The sequence below is a fragment of the Acanthaster planci genome, linkage group LG04 (assembly GCF_054643075.1).
Source record: "Acanthaster planci isolate LZ-2023a linkage group LG04, COTS_SCS, whole genome shotgun sequence".
Classification (NCBI taxonomy): domain Eukaryota; kingdom Metazoa; phylum Echinodermata; class Asteroidea; order Valvatida; family Acanthasteridae; genus Acanthaster; species Acanthaster planci.
Genome location: NC_141780.1, coordinates 15,759,866 through 15,777,440, shown reverse-complemented (window position 1 = coordinate 15,777,440; position 17,575 = coordinate 15,759,866). Strand labels below are relative to the sequence as shown.

Here is a 17,575-nt window from a genome sequence, read left to right as displayed (position 1 = left end):
CAACCTCACCACTGCAATGCCCACTTATTAACTACAACAGTCCGAATGACCACAACAATAAAAAGCTATGAATCTAACCGTACATAAACCGAGTCATTTCAAAAATCGGGTTTCATGTAGTTCAAGCCTGGCCCAAACTGTCAAAACCTTTTATTCCGAACGTTATCTGATCCTCATCATCCATATTTTTCAGTGTTGTTTTTTTGTACCGTGGCCGAGCGAGCGTGGGCTTCGTGGTGAATCCGGTCGTTGGCAGTTCTGTGGAAGTAGTTGACTCGGAAATGCAACTCGACCTTCTGACACATCACACAGGTCACTCGTGCATGGTCTGTCCCGCTCATGGGTTCAACTGAAATAGAAAGTGTAATCATTTTTGCCTACAGGACGGATGTAGGAAAAAGCCATGCACGTGCGTCGAAATAGGACGCTCTGCTGCATGACTACACTAGCACCGTAGCTGATGAGATCGTAAACGGATGTTGGATACTGTTTATTCCTAGGGTAATCGGAGATGGCAGAGTGTCAACATAATTGTAAGTCTTTCAGCATTATCATTTGGAGATTGCAATGCATTTGCAGCTAGTTATAATAAACTGAATAATAACTTAGGTATGCTGCTAGCATTAAAATGGCTGAGTAATTCGACTTGCTAATCTGGCAAAACTATGCCTTTATACCAAACCAAAAATGAGAAACTAAGTCTTTCTCAGCTACAGTAATCGTGGACCGCATTCACGGGGAAGCATTAAATATAAAAATCGCAAACTTTAAATTGTTCTTAACAAAAACCTGACATGAATTTGTATTAAACTTTTACTTTGCAGCTGTTTTTTTTACTCTCAGGTTCCTAGAAAGAAAGTTTTACCTCACTTTCAATTCCAGATTGCCTACACAATGTTATGAATACAGTCCAGTAGACCTTATTTATCACTGCCATATCTTGCAAGCAAACATCAAGACAACAGGTACACAAAACTGTCAGCTTGTTTATGGAAGATTAGAACCATTCCAGGAAATGAAATAACACTAGTTATTGTCATCAGCAGTACGTAATAATCGAGCAGCGGACATTCTGACAACGCTGTTGGCAAAAAAACCCACCAAAGGAACAGACGGAAACTATTTAGGTTTTATAATAACGATTACTGAAATAGGTCTGTCATTTCTTACTTTGTTCATAATAAATACCTGTACTGTTGAACTGATGAACGAAACTTAACACTTCAAGGACCGGTATTTCACCTCCCCAACGTAGTCACATTATTGTTGAACAATTTTGATGTATATATTTGTATAAACAGCGAACGTTTACACGCCATCGATTTGGCTAAACTGAGCCATGTGTTGTACAATAACAACCTCCATCACGTGGTCCTGTATGACATTTGATTTATACAAATTGTAGATATAGAAACTAAAACGAGTGGAGAAATAAGCAAGAATGTATATTCATCAAAGCGCGAGACATAAGGAAAAACGCTTGGTGTATAGAGCTACTGTTGCGAGACATATATTTAACTTATTTGCCAGAAGCTGTTTTGATGACGAGCCCCTGCTACAAATCTAAACTGATCTTTTTTTTTTACTGATAGTGAAGTTTAGTTGATGAGAAACTTTCACTGAAACTCCAATTCAAGTGTCTCCCTTTTATTTTAGAAGTTTTATAATCATCTTTCCTGGTGAATTCTACCGATGTTTGTCAGTTGGTGGCCCGTCTCCGTTTACAGAGATCACTCTGCCCTTTATGTCCCCTCAGAAAACGAAAGATGAACTGTGATCCAGGAAACTGAATTATACTATTTCTATAGGCCGATCGTTATCTGGTGCAACCCTAATGGTCGACGAGGAGCCCCGTGAGGACAATACCTTCATTCCGCGGCCTGTTTGCACCGTCCTACCGGCCGTCCATTCGATCCCACTTCCCGCCCGGTGGCGGTTTGGTAGGGTTGTTGGTGGTGGAAAGTGCGATGCTAATTTCGGCGAACCGCGAGTGATTGAAATTTCCTGGCTAACTAGCGCCGACATTTTTTTTTTGCATGACCTCGAGGCTGAAGTTCTTGGATACATAATATAGAAAGCCGAAATTTAACCGAACGCTGTGTTAAACACACACAACCAGCGGAAGTTCTGATTTTTATCAGGTGTATTTAGAACGAGTGTAATATTTTACCCGGGAATCCTCGCAGTTCATATCAATGTCACCTGTCATATACATTTTCCACAATGATGTCATATGACATCCTCAACATTTATCGTTTGCTCCAGTCCTTTCGCTGGGCCTCTTGACATAGTAATTGTCGTTGTCATTATTACCGCGATCACCATGTCACAGGTTGACCCCAAGCATGGTCTGAGGGCCTGTGCCGGTTCGTTTATTTGAAGTCGGAATTTTGCTCAGGAAAGAAAAATCATAAAACTAGCGTAGCGAATGTAAGAACGAGAAGGAAGTATTCAAGATAGGTGGATAGTCAATAGTTTTAGCAAGAATGCTCAATCGTTTGAAAAGTTATTCAGAAGGGTATGATCGATTCAGTAAGGGTATTTTGAAGCGTGCGACATAAAAATGTGACATGGCAAGTGAGCGACGTTCAAAAGAAATATCACTATCGTAGGTTACGTCAAGTTAAAATAAAGAATGCTAGCTAAAAATATATAAAACAACACAAAACACACATAATTACATTGCTGTTCAATGTAAAAAGTGGCATACATGGCGAGAAGTGTAAATAAAATATCAGGGATTACATATATCCCGCCGAGTGTGAAAATATCAAATTATCAGTGGGCGGGACAAATCCTGATGCCGCCACATTCATCAATAACAAACAAGGGGAAACATGATAAGATATATCGGCTTACCTGTATCGACAAAGCACGTGACAAGATGGTGCGAGAGGTTAGGAACGCGACAGAAAGTCGATTTAAGGAGTTGGCTCTTGTTCCTAACTGAACTACAAAAAGTGCAAGGGGCACTCTAGGATGACACTTGCACCATGGTCTCCTTTGCTTCTGAAGACATGGGGTGGGGGCAGGGGGTTAAGTAGCCCTACCGATTACAGGCTCATACAGGTACTGGTGGAAACTTGTGATTGGTCAAACAATGGGGTAATTACGGGGATAACCAATCAAAAAGTGGACGGTGGACAACATTCCAAAGGGAGAACGTGGACAACTAGGGACTGACCAGTCTGGTCCTAGTCTTGGGCCATGTCGTCCAGCGTGATCATGCTTCTCCCCAGTTACAGACAGAAACTGCTAGCCTGGCATTCCTTGGGTTGTATCCGAGGAACTTTGTCCTTGAAGAAACTTGGTTTTACCATGGGAAGTCAAACCCCCCCCCAAAAAAATTTATCGGACCAAAAAATGCTATATATTTTTTTCAAACTTACACAGGGTGCAAAACCATAATTGTGATCTTCACTAAATAGCTGTCATTGCCATCACCACAATATGACACCCATAATCACAACATCATCATCACAACATCATCATCACCAAGTCACCCTTCGCCCTTTCAGCATTACCACCAAGTTAGTGTCACCACCAATACCTCTGTTACCACCATCGGTCATCACCACCTTCATCACAACCATCGCCTACACCATATTCCATACAAAAACTACCTTCATTACCCCTTCAGTCCAGTGACCGAACCATACTTGGAAGCGTGCGGCTCAGATCCTTGTACAAATTAAGCGTACACCTTGACTTGACCGACAGGTTTAATCATGTCTCCAAACTGCATCTCAGTTTGCATTCGTTTCCACTATAAACTTGTCATGTTTGGAAATATAAAATTCCGCAATAAATTCTCAGAGGGTTGACTTATAATCGATAGAATTATCTGACCGTCCGTTGGCTTTAGACGCGCGGGGGCTATCCGGCCAGACGGCCGAGGGATGAAGGCAATTTCCTCTGCCGATATTCCTACCAGACGCCAGCCGACCCCGGGCGTAAGCTTATATGTTTAATTCTTATATTAATCTTGACAAGGAGATGATTGGACACCGAAATAGGTGAAAATTTTCTCACATATCTGGCAGGACCGTCTCCAACGAGAACTGACAAGTCCTCGGGCGGTGCGCAGATTATCACCGTGGGTGGACGCCGGCACGGAAACAAGGATAAGGGTCGGTCCCACGCGACGGACCATAGTGAAGCGTAACTACGGACCCCTAACACTGCAGGACATTCCGTACAACCAAGCCAAGCCGACTCAACTTGCCTAGAATGAACGACAATTCTGCCAATGTATATAGATATATTGCACACACGATGGTTCCCCTTCATTGTTGTACCGGGGAGCAATCGTCATTGCCCCGGCACCGTATGTCTTTTAATTCTGCACGATTCATCAGTCATCCTTTGTGTCCACAGTTCAGTCACAGACTTTTGCTTGCTTGAATTTTATTTGTAGTTCAAAAGTTAGAAATAACTCGTATATTATCCCACATGAAGATTTACCCGAAGACAATATTTGTGTCCACCTGGTTATATCACGTGTCATGCGTGGAGGTATGAAAATAGTTCAAATTGATAGCCTCAACTTGACCCTACCTCACCAAACCACTGCGAAACCTTATTCAATAATCCCCCTTGTGAGTTCGGGCTTATACCACGCCTCATTCTTCCATAGAGAGTCACTGGTTCTTCTCTCATAACATATATATTTTTTACACTTGAAGGGGATTCCTGTCCCTTTGTTGGTGCAATCAGAAGTTAAATGTTCAAATTAAATTGCAATAATTGATACCAAAACACCAAATAAGTTTTTAAAATATACAATACATTAAGACATTGTTCCGTTATAAATAAAACAGTTAAAGCAGTTTACGTAAACTGAATTGCTATAATTGTCTGTCTAAACACATAAATGCTGTAGTTTTGAATTATACAATGCACCAAAACTTGGTCTGTTTAAATAAAAGATCATTAATTTGTGATACAATAAGATCTTCGCGTAGTCGAAAAACGATTTGATTCTGTATCCTAAGCAAAATCCATTTTTTATAAAGCAAAGCAAACCACATCACTTTGATATATTTCCATTTGATTCATTTGCTGTGTGTTTTTAAAATTCAGAATTCAAAAACATTTCCCATGAATAAATATTACCAAGTGTTGAGTTTGAGGAGTTGGAGGAGAAGTCACTGTCCAGTTGATGCAAATCGCGTGGATAATGAAGACCACCGATCGGCCTCGCGTGTAGGTAGAGCAAAACAGCAAGATTGCAATGGATTTGGGTGCGCCTATATAATACCGTCCCGTGGGTACTCTGACTCGTTAGATGTTTGGGACCATGCTCTCCCCGTGCCCTCCCCTCCTGGACATGAATGAGACACAGGCGACTCACAATATTTACTCTCAGTACACATGTGCAGTGTAACTATGTCTACATTTCCTATTTCCGGTTTCTACGTTTTTCTTGATATTTGCCCACACTCTCTACGAATGTCCTATCCCAACAGGAAGTCGGGGTAAATGGATTGAAGACCTTCGAAACGAAAGTCGATTGCATTTCCAAAACGTCAACATTTTCACATGTTCCTCGTATAGATGCATTTATCAGTTGCAGTTTTTAGCACATAAAATAATGTTGTCACGTGATGCCACGCGAATTCACGTGAAGGTGAATTCACGAATAGGCCCACGTGCCAAACAAATACGTCCAGAGACACACGTATTTGGTTTCTTCAAGGACTCTTTTAAACCTGTTCATTTCTGCTGGAAACGCTGACTTTTTGAGAGGTTAAAGGGAAGGTAATTTTTTTTTATTTCATTAAAACCCTGGTAAGTTCATTGGGGATTCTAGAATTTTTGAGCTCATGTAATTGTGTTACAAAGGATTACATAATCATCACAGAGTCAACTTACAAGGTTGGGTGAAACCTCCATGACCAAGGATAACTGAATGCCCTTCATTATTATCACAGTTCATTTGAAGATAAGGCGACTTGATCTGAGACTACATGAGGGGTCTCTTTTACTAACAATTGACTTTACCGTGACGAATTCATTACACTCGAACTCAGAAAGCATGTCGTCCTTGTATTTCAAGTTGGTTCAATCCCATCGACTGGTAACCTATCAAGTATTTATTATGTTCTCATACCAAACATGCTGGCATTAAGTTATTGCCAAGTCAAGGCTCATGATAAATGATTCCTAGGCCCGCTTGGTACCGAAGCACCAAATGCCATCGTGGCCGTGATGGCACCAATCGTCGATCGAAAATAGAATGACAGCCTCAAATGGGCTAATAACAATTAAGTTGTGGAAACTGAGCAATGTTTCTTTGAATAAATGGAACCATAAGAGTGAAGGACAATCACGGGTGCATCGGAACGGTGGTTGAAATAAAAACTCAAACAAAACAACACCAATTAAATAAACAGAACCAAGGAAAACCTAAACCTCCCCCACCCCACCCCAAAATTCAAAACAAGTAACCCACAGAGATTCATTATTCAGTCCCGGCGAATCTGTTTATGTTGAAACAGGTCTCTCCCTTAAGTCTACGAATTTTACCTCAGGAGTGTGCGACAGTTCCGAAAATAATGTTGTGGCTCAGATGCCAAACTGGTCCAAACATTTCACGTCAGTCACTATCCGTGCAGCGGCTGTTGTGTGTTGGCAGACAGGCTAGCATTAGCTCATTCATAATTCATAGTTTTTCTCCTACAGGTTGATATGCAGTACATCGGTCTCCTATCCTGCGTGCTTCTCTGCTCTCCTAAATCCACGTCTCGCAGTTGGTTGGATTGGATGCTGACAGCCCCGTGAAGGTGCGCACGGTACCGCGCATGCGATTGCGCAGCCCTGCCTTTCACTGCAGCTTGCATGCAGCCAAAGCAGCAGCCAGACACCAGCGATCAATGTACGGACCGTGGCCAACGCCAACCGAGAATGATTACCGCAGACCGCGGCGTGCGTACCTCGCGGATCGCACTGGATCTTTCGTCTCCGTGTGGAATTTATGAGGAAGTCCATTTTTTTTTCCGATCGGCACTGCGTAACTATTTCTGACAGTGGTTCGTGATTTCTTCCGTGGAGTTTTAACCGTTCACGGGAGGTGACAATTGATTGATGGTGCTATATTCTCCAGGAATACTTTCGGACAGGAGGTAAGCAAAGTAATGAAGTTATGAACGCTCTCGGAATGATCTTCCGGTAGCCCAAGTACCAAAAAACCAAGTATGTGATTATTTGCAACATCCACTGCTTTCTGAACTCACGAGTCACCTATTCACGTTGTCTTTCCGTTCCACTGAAAACAAGTGCGCCGTGTTACTTTCTGTCAATGATATTGCCCACTAGGATGACAAGCATGTTTTGCATCCATTTCATACAACCCAAAACCTCCAAAATTCCTCACATCTCTTTAAATTTCTGCAAAACGAAAGACTACAGGCTACCACGTGAGTTTACTTTATCACCGAGTGTCTAATGCATGGACATGCGAGTGATTCTGTACAGGCAATGGATTCTATTCGTTTGCCACTCATCGGATAACCATCGCTCAAATATTGAACGTCATTTTCAGAAGCAAACGCTGCGTGTCCTTGCCATGACAAATAAAATGCACGCTTTTACTTTTTCCAAGGGTCTGAGCGATGGCCGACTTACAACTTTTATGCTTGACGTTTGGATTCATTTTTTACGAATAAAATTCGATGGAAAGCTGTGCTTTTCTCACCCATCACTGTTACGGCTGCAAGCCGGACCGCCAAACACACTGTGCCAGACTGGGTGTGTATACACAATGCATGAAATGGGGAAAAAAGGAAGAAGGTGCACTGTCAATACCTTTTTGTGAAAAACGGTAATGAATTATTTTGTTGCTGGTCGAAGTTTTTACAGAAAATTTAACTCTGCAAAATAAATGTGTCCGTAAAGGTAACAGATTGTACAACGGACAGGCTCATGAATTTTGGAGGCATTTTTCTTTGCATGCATTAATGTACGTCGACTTGTAAATAGTAATGCGTGAACCAATTACACAATCATTGGTCCATCACAAACACCATGCGTAAAGGTCATTGTTTACAGTTTGGGTGCAATCTGTTGTAAGATGCCTTTGCTTTGAAACCTACACCTGATTTGCTTGTTTAATTGTTAAAATGAATCATTGAAAGACGGCGTTACGAAGAAAAATTATAAACATCGGACACTCGTTTCCTTCGACCTTAGGTTGACGAATGGGCACAAAACGCTAGAGCATCGCTCTTTATTTACGTCTGCTAGTTTACCGTGAAATTGGCAATCACGTAGGGACTGAAAAAAATTGTTTTGAATAAAACCAGAGGGTAATGAGCAAGCCTATGGGGACTGACGTAATGTCAGCGCGGTTTATGTACAGCAGCGCGCGGTCATACAATGGTTTCCATGGTACCTATTGTACACCAAATCACATCTGAATACCTGTGATGCGCATGAAAATGAATTTTGTGCTTATATTTCTGTCGCGTGCTTTCAATGCTCAATATTAAGAGAGATGTAAAGTGTGTAGCATTATTTCCCCCAGTAGGCATAGATTGTCATTCTTGATTGACGTTTTGTTTGGTTTGGTCTTATATGTTTTCAAACATATTACTGAGATACGTGTAGGCCTATTGTTCTGAAAAAGGCCAAAATAATACTGCTTGCCAATTTGAAAACGGGACAAATAAAGGCTAAACAAATTGAAAACTAGGAATAACAAGTAATACGTCGTATATTTGAGTTTAGTTTCCGATTGAATTAATGGGCATCAAGTGAAAGTGATTTTGTGAGTGAACACATTGTAATCGGCGAGTTAGACCAGCAATTCTGAATGGCTTCCCCGTGTGTTACCCTAGAAACTGCGTAAAACCAATGTTTGTTTGGGTTCCTGACATCATTATTCCCACGTCCGTCCTCACTGAGGTCATTTGGTCAATCCAATTAACGTCTCTCACTCGAAATCACAGACACCACTTGTCTGGATCAACTGCAGATCCCGCGTCAAGGCTCCCGCCCTCTGTGGTCTCACTGTCCCGTTTTTAGGTTGAGGTGAACAACCTGCAATTCCAAAAAAAAATATCGATCCTCTAATCGGCCGTATAATCACATGTTCATAAGCATTCGCGCATGCTTTGGTTATTCTACAATGGAAGGTCTGGTCCCACAATTATCCTTTTTGAAGGGTTGCCTACCTCACTGTTTGACCTTCTGGCACCACTCTGGGATTGTGCCAACGGAGAGTGATTGTTCTCTATTAGAGACAAAACGGTTTGTTTCTGCAAGATTCTCAGGAATGTAACCTTTGGGATGTGCCATCTGTTCTTGTCTCATGTTTCCCGACTTCGTAACTGATGTGGTCTCCACATCAGTAAACTGTCTTTTCCAATACATCGTAATGACACGACGCCTACACTTTGTTCACATTCCTCTTTGAAACATTAGTTGGCCCACGTTGTCAAGTTTGCAGAGATTTGGTGAAGAATTTTGTGAAGAGAGTGCACCTTGATATAATGGTTGAAACCCTCATACGAATAGGAAGGCAAACTGATATATCAATAAAACAAGAAGTAGTCAATGATACCAGTCAGGGGTTCCAGACGTATAGGCCGACAATTTATGATCTAGGCCTATACCTTATACCCCATCTACATTCCCTCGGAGCCTTCACGGCTGATTCGATTTCGTAATAGTTGCCAAAGCAGTGTGAAACGTTTAGTATGTCTTACGGCCGACTGAATATATACAATGAAGGACATTGTCTGCAAGGTACTTTTGTCAGTGTGTAGTAAATGGTACAAGATTTATAAGACATAGGTAAGCCTTTAGGGGGAACGTTTAAACTCTAAATAGACATTTTGGCGTTTGACCTCACAGACCAACCGTGCCCCCATTTTGAATCAATAATGAACTTTTGGCCGATGGAGCCCAGTGGGTTATACCAGCTCTGTACCTGTTGGCCTATATGCGTAATTATTAAGGGCGTGGTGGCATATAGCTGATGACACTGTAACATGTAAAACGTTGGTACAATTTTCTGTCGTCCATCCACAAGTCTCGATAATTATCAAACACAACGAGAAAAATACATTCAAAATTGGGACAAGGATATTTTTACGCATACAGTGATCAGTGCTTGAGAACCATCTTTTTCATATTATTTCCTTTTCTTTTGAACATTCTCTCATAAAATACGCCCCCAGAAAAAGGAAGCAGGATGTAGGTAAATTGTACAAATTACGGTGTTCAACATTAAAGTAAAATGTGGCGAAGGAATATCAGTGGTCAATGATTGGTAGTTACCACTTGCATTATAAACTGTAAAGACCACACTTAGAGTTTAAACACATTTCTGAACACATTTGTGTACCTTTTTTTTTAAATGTTTAACCGCGACATGTTCAGTGTTATGCGTTTAGGAATGTGTTGAAACGCTAAGCGGATTTCCACTGCAAAAGCTAAACATGTACCACGGAAAAAGGGTTTAGCGCTTAAACACATCCCTAAACACATGTTAATAAACATGTCATGGGTTGAACGTGTGGGAAAGTGGGTAAGAAAAGTATTTAAACTCTAAATGTTGTTTTTCAAGTGTAAAGTAGACTAAATACTTAGTGCAGAATGATTTGTGATTTGATTTGACTAAAACAACGACTCTGAAGGCTTTGATGATGTAGAAGCCTAAAACCTAGTGTCTGATGTACAGCCAAACCCAGAGAACCACTTGCTGGAAAATGATCCCGACAACTATTTGTATCTTCATTTTGAGCGATCGAAATGATTTTAATTAACTCAACTAAAACTCCTCAAATCTGGTGCAGGGAGGAACCATAATTTCTCTTTTGGCATTCGGGATTCGTTGAGGGATTTCCCAAATTGAACAAGCTCTCGAGTTGCTGAGTAAATAAAAACATAATCTTGGTCCAGAGTTGTGGCACTCTGGGACTGACTGTAGCGCAAGGGGATGGACCGTCAGATTGCGACGTGATCCTGCCAAGTCGTTGAAAGTGCAACCGGGTGAGAGGGTTGAAAGGGCCATGCCACCCCTAGTGTATTGGCTTTTCTGACGAGCCAAGCTGCATTCTAGGCGGAATACCATATTATCTGCCACCCTAGGCCTGCTTTTTATCCCCCAAGTACACACAATGATTTCTGTAGTTAGAGATCTATCCTTTTTATGGGGATTAAGGGAGGCGTGGGCAGGGCCTATACCGACCGTAAACCCCTGGCGATCTGTTGGGGAGGGGGGCGTACTTGAGCCCCCCAACGGGCCGTATAGCACAACTGACGATGCGCTCAGCGCAGTATTTTTTCATGAGATCGAGTGATCTCACGCAATAAATCCCCCTCGAAGCCCTTCAGTCCACGGTGTAGTCTCCAGTGATCTACACGGAGTTCCCTGGACAGCTCAGCTTAACAAGCCGTAACACTGGGGCATGGGAAGATTAGTTGAAAAGGGCAATCACCGCCTCTACTTTTCTTGAGGTTCAGGACATAGTCAGAGCCTGAGACCATTGGGGGCTTATGTCAAATGAGCTGGTTTGGTTTTTTTTTCACTTGTTTTTCTCCTACATCCTGTTTGATCATTTAGAGTTCCATGAGTAAACACAGAATGCTGGGTAATTCCAGAAATTAGGGGTCCAAAAGTGTGACATTTTTGTGTCCCTGTTACGTCTGACCTTTGTTATAAGACATAGAAACCTCACCGGAACGGATTTCAAACTATAACTATTTGTTTGGCAGGTAATTTGCATTTATTCACCACCCTTGGAAATTAGAGAATATGTTCTAACTTCAAGATCATATGCAGGCACACGAAAAACAAGGACCCCTGAATTCTGGAATCACCCTGCTATAGATGCAAAAGACACACGACACTTTCCTGTATGAACAAGGGCCATGCAAGTGTACAAGAACACCCCTGGCTTTGAACATAAAAACTGGCGTTTTACTTAATAGTTCATGATGAAAAAATGAGGCCCATATATTACCAATAATAGTCCCTGTCGAGCCACATGTATGGGCGTTTACAAAATTTATGTTTATTTCATAATTGGAGCCCGCCAGTGCAACCTCGCTGGCATTCCTCTCAACAATGCAAAATGGCCCATGAGGGCGACGGTGTGAAATGTCAGGTTTCAATAAAGTGAGCCGCGTTTCGACCTCGGTAGCTTGCTGAGAACGAGCACGAGCGTATGATGCGATCAGTAACGATTCATTACTGACTCTGTACCATTGTGAAAAAGGTAATTATAGGAGCAGTAGATTAGCTAGTAAAGATGGTCTGCTCGCTGCCTCTCGCTTTTTCAAGGAGAGATTGAAGTCGTCGTTCAAGAGAAACTATTTTTTCTTTTCATGATGAGCTCGCGCAAGGAGGATTTATTTACATGGTTTGATAATGCGTTTACTATCATGCCTGCTGGGCTTGCGATATCAAACCTGCACCCCTCGACTACTCAAGAATCGAGGACAGGAAAAGGTCGCACAGAAGCAAATTAATCTCAAACGGCATTCACAGCGTGCAATGACGAGTCGCAGAGATCAGGAGCTTCTCAAAATGTGATATAGGAAATTATATGTTGACTTTTCCCCTTTTTAGGCAACATTGTATTCCTGTCTTATCGTAACCCCCTCCTCCAAATACATGTTGATTCTGCGGGATAAGCGGATCTATTATCAAAACATATAAAGTCGTATTCACCAGTGTGCACATTTGCCATCACAGCCAGTTCACTCATCTAGCATAATGATTGACCGACTCAACAGATGAAGAGGGGGTGACCGTTTCGCCGCCCAGGCCCGTGATTTGCATTCCATTGACATCTCTCTCGCATTTCACCGATGGCTTGAAACCCGGGGGAGTTAGTTGTCCACGGGTGCGTTTGATCTATCGCTCTCGGCTTTGGCTTAAATTGAAGATGACATGAATAATGACAGATGAAGAGCAAACAATTTCCTTTTGTGTGCCAAAGCTAACATCCCATCCTTGATTCCTGTTTGTCTAGGGCTACTGTGCTCATCACTAGGGAAATGTCCGACAGAGATCAAATGAGCCTGATTATTAGGGCTGAATCAGTTCAAATAACCGAGTTTTCGAATATTTGACCTTACGGTCGGTCGACAACAACTGACAAAACGGGCATTAACCAAACCGGTATGCCTTATTTTCGTGAAATGATATCAAGATAATCGTAAGACATTACTTTAAAAGCCCTTCTTGAGGCACGTCGCAAAAATGCATTGTGACGATATTGGTGAAATAATTGTCTGGGGATGTAAATCCGGCCCTGCCTCGTTTAGCGTTGAGAAAATAACAGTTGCATATCATTTCAAGTATGGACTTCGCACGGACTCTTCATGATTCAGTCGGACTTGTCAGAATTCGTCCTGCTTAGTGCGCATGGAATTAGTTCTTGACGGGATATGGACAGTTAATGCCCCTTTAAAGCCAGCCCTTTAGTTTCAAGGACCTAAGTCGGTCATTGCGTTCGACATCACAATAGTAGAACAACCGGCTTCAAAGCCATCATCAGGTTATTGTTAGTTAAGTATTCAACAATTTCAACTCCAATCTAATTTCGGGGGGAAAAAAATGAGGTCGCAGGCCGTGTTTACGCGTTTCGACTTGTTAATTCCGCAAATATTTACCCACTGCCGTTCCCCTTCGCGTCATACACCTTGGCTGTGTGGCGGTGCCGCGCAACTAGCTTCTCCGCCAGCCGCTGGTCCGTGCGCGCTGCTAACCTGACTGTAACTCGATTTGGGGACCATATTGGGCCCGAATTAGGACAGGTTGATTTGATTTCGGCCCCTTAAGTGGTGCGAAATCTCCGAATTCGGTTACCGTCCGACATTATGCACCGTGCGGCACTGTGTAAGTTTGATTGTTTTGATCTACGCGGAGCAGCTGCAGGCGGATTGTGAGAACCATGAGCAAATTGGTGTTTGCCTACGCAGTAAATTATGGAAATTCAGTTGGCCGATCGAGGGTACATTATTTTGAAAAAAAAAATCGACTCCAACGAGCACAGCGGCAGAACTATTTTCTCGGTTGTCTTTGACTAATTCATCGTTTAAGTGTTTCAGTTTGATATTTGTGGATTTTTTCACTGCAGCTTCGAACAGGGAAAACAAAAAAATAAAGAAGAAAATCAAAATGGCGCAGAACAAAAAAAAGACGAAAAGTTTAAAGAAAGGATAAAATGGAGTTTAAACAAACGTGGAAAGCTGTTTCCACCTTAGCAAATCTTTAAAGAATGAGTTGAGTAGCACTTACCAAATCATCACCAACTGCACAGTGTTCCTGATATAAATATTTCAGGCCTCCCATTCCAACAATCACGTCCACTTCTTAAAAAACATCCTTTAGTTTAAATTCCCAAGTCAATTCCTTTTATAAAATCAAAGATAAGTAGTTTCAGTCTACATCTCATAAGAATAAATAATTCCACCAATTCTGAAAAGCAGGAACCGGCTGGGGCGAGAAAGGAACTAGTGAGGAATCTCTGGTGCAGGGAAGACTACACTTGAGGTATGTCAGAATGTTTGCGATTTATTCCTCGAAACCAATCGCTCTTACAAGTCGATGGAATCAACCCCGCTGAATTGAACACAAACTAATCGTCTCCGCCTGGCCATCGCAGCCCGTCAGGCGGGTTATCTCCAGACGATCATAAGATTACATATGTACCGCGAGACAAAAACGACACTAAATTTTTCCCCCATGAAGGAACCTCTTATGAGGGGTGTCGTTGTCCTGAGAATTTCATTGTTGGGTCACTATCCGCCTCGAGCAGAAGCACCCCCTCATCGGTTTAAAAGATTCATTAGGTTGGGTGTGTTCATTTTGTTGGGAGTGATGCGACCGTGACGCGTGCATTTTGTATTCGTTCGCGGACCAGCGAAGTGCTGTTCGGACCGCAGGAGCCTCCGTTACTAAGACAATTGCGCCCTCTCTTGGTCCAGCTCGAGGCCAATAGGTGGATGTGGCGAGAAGAGGAGCAAAGAAGAAAACTTCCTGTTGTTTAGTTAATATTGAAAACACATCGCCATGATAGATATTATAAACTACTATACAAAACCTTTATTGGAAAAGTTAATCATACATGTTTGCATTATGATATTTAGAATGGCATTTCTCTATAATTCTGTGTAAATGGTTGTTTAGGGTTGTCTGTAAGTTACAGCCATTTTGTTCGTCCTGTTTCCGACTGAAAAGCTAAAATAATCGCCAGAATGTGTTTGCAGTGACTGGTGACATTTCCACCGTTGTGGGTTTGGCATAGTATTCCCTCATCCCTACTTAGATTTCTTCAAAACGATTCAGGACTTTTCGAAAGTCGAAGAAGCGATACTGATACTCTATATCCATGCATTATGGCTGCTCTTCTCTGTTCAGACTCGTGTTCTTTTAATTCACCACAATGTGCTCTTAAAACATGAAGTGTTATTTTGACCTTTCACGAGGTGTACAGTACTGTCTCATAAGTCTTTCACAGTCACGGGCCATAACATAATAGCACCTTTTCCTCCGAGATGAAGCTCCGTTGAATATACCTATAGAGAACACCCATTATAAATTCGGCAAACAAACCCTGGGTTGATTCAGCCCTTGTGGCACATTCGAGTATAGATGTCCTGGTTGCTGAAGATGAGCACAAACACGACCGGTACATCGATATATGCGGCGGGGAGAAACATGAACCGCAATAATAAGGGGGGGAAAACTGTGATGCTCGAGGTAAACTAGCTGCCATTCTCACCCGGCGAGCTGAGAGATCAACCCGCCGAGCGAGAGTAAAAAAAAACACGTCTCTCGAAATTTACCGGCTCCCATCGCGGTGTTGTTAATGTATCGCCGTTGGTTAGCCGTCGGAAGCCGAGTCAGATATTCCACGAATTGATGTCCTCCGAAGGAGCGGGCGACTGGCATGAATAAATCGCTGAGAGTGTGCACTGAAGCCGATCCTATACAGGCATGAATTTCACAGACAAGTGTCCGTGTGAAAGTTGACCCACTTCAAGCCTGAACCTCCGCCCTTGGAAGCGGAAAATGTGCTCCCACTTGTCTCGTCAACTAGATCCGTCCGCGGAGGAATATGTACGTGTACAGTCTACAACTGATGCCCAGTAATTTGTCATATGCGTGGTATTACGCGTGAAAGCCATTTGCAGTAACGAAGATTATAGATGCATGGTTGGGCTTGAGGCACTTCAAATTTATCACGTTCACGAACGAAATTGGATGAAGTTAAGGTTGAGGTTTGTTATCAACATCTTGCATTATAACATACTTAAACTTCCTATTTACGCAGCATGCAGACCTACCATGCAGCAAAAACTGCTTTTCCTACACTAAAAGTACTTCAGTACGTCTTAATGGTACATGCACTGTGATTACAAGTTTTGTTTGTCAAAAGTAGCTGCACCAAATCAACCTTTTTTAATCCTTCAAAATGCACCTCTATATGCCTCAGTAATCCTTATTTTTCAATATTTGTTTCACTATTTCAAAGAGTATTTTTCCGTCGTTTGGTTTTAAGCTAATGGCAATATAATATTAATGAGCCAAAGTGTGATGTCATCCCAAGAAGAAAGTCTTAGTGTTACACATTTACACACCAAAAGGTCTTGCATTTCGTAGATTTTGCTGGGCAGGCCTAAATTTTCTCTTCTTTCCTGAATCGTTGTTGGTTTAGTGCATAGCATAGCAGTTTCCAAATCACTTTGACCATTTTTGTTTTAATTTTCTTGTCCAGGACAAACCTAATGTCTTTGCAGACCTATTCCTCCACACTGAAATTACGTTTGCGTTTTCGTGTAACCGCCTTTGTGTTCAGAACTCCGTTCGTGTTTTCTAAGACCTCCCTCCGCGCATGGTATGCGTCTTCACACCGCCTGAACGCCAGGAATAATTGGCTTTACTTAATTATCATACCTTGGAAAGTGGGCCGTGACCTCGCATAAGGCATCCGATGCGGACCGATTCACCTCGGGATGGAAAAAAAAAACAGGACTTAGAATCCATTTTGGTCTTGAGATGACAATATCGGATGCCCTACTTTGTGACGCTGCCTGTGGCTGCCGGTGCCCCGTTTTGATTTCCCGCCTCTAGATGTGGCGTGTTTTGTCTGCTCATGGTGTGTCGGTAATAGCATGCCCCGATATCGGGGTAATTTGTATTCAACGATGGTATGCGTGTCGGAAAAGGCCGGGCCAATAAACCCAATTTTAATACATATTGCCGCAGTGCCGATCAACACAGTTTGTGAGGTAAACAGCGAACGTCCGGATACGGAGCCTCGGCTCGAAAAGTGGTTGGATTTCAAGATTCTGCGTTGAAATATACATCCCTAACATAAACCATTATCTCTTCTCCTGAAGCCAAGTTTTCGATCACGTGGCAATGCTGACGGTAAGCAGGATGTCAATCCGATTCGTTTGTGTGACGTCACTTCAGTTTAAACCACGCCCAATGCACACGTGCACTGCACATAGGGTTACATGCATTGATCGCCGTTTACATGGAATCATGGAACGGGAAGTTTACGCGCAACTTCAGCGATTGTCCAATGAGAGCCTGAAAATCGTGGCGCGT

At 42.3% G+C, this 17,575-nt stretch overlaps 1 protein-coding gene across 4 annotated transcripts in view; it reads left to right on the top strand.

Annotated features, from left to right (window-relative positions):
* The window catches only part of LOC110974009 (histamine H1 receptor-like), a 117,879-nt gene that overhangs the window by 49,340 nt on the left and 50,964 nt on the right, over positions 1 to 17,575 (top strand). For 2 of the 4 annotated variants that reach the window (XM_022225299.2, XM_022225295.2), the window contains exon 2: positions 6,685 to 7,124. The exons of 1 other annotated variant lie outside the window; for it this stretch is intronic. The gene's annotated coding sequence lies outside the window, so the exon portion shown is untranslated. Of the gene's footprint in view, positions 1 to 383; positions 534 to 6,684; positions 7,125 to 17,575 lie in introns of all 4 variants that reach the window. One more of the 4 variants, XM_087135223.1, reaches the window with a different exon arrangement.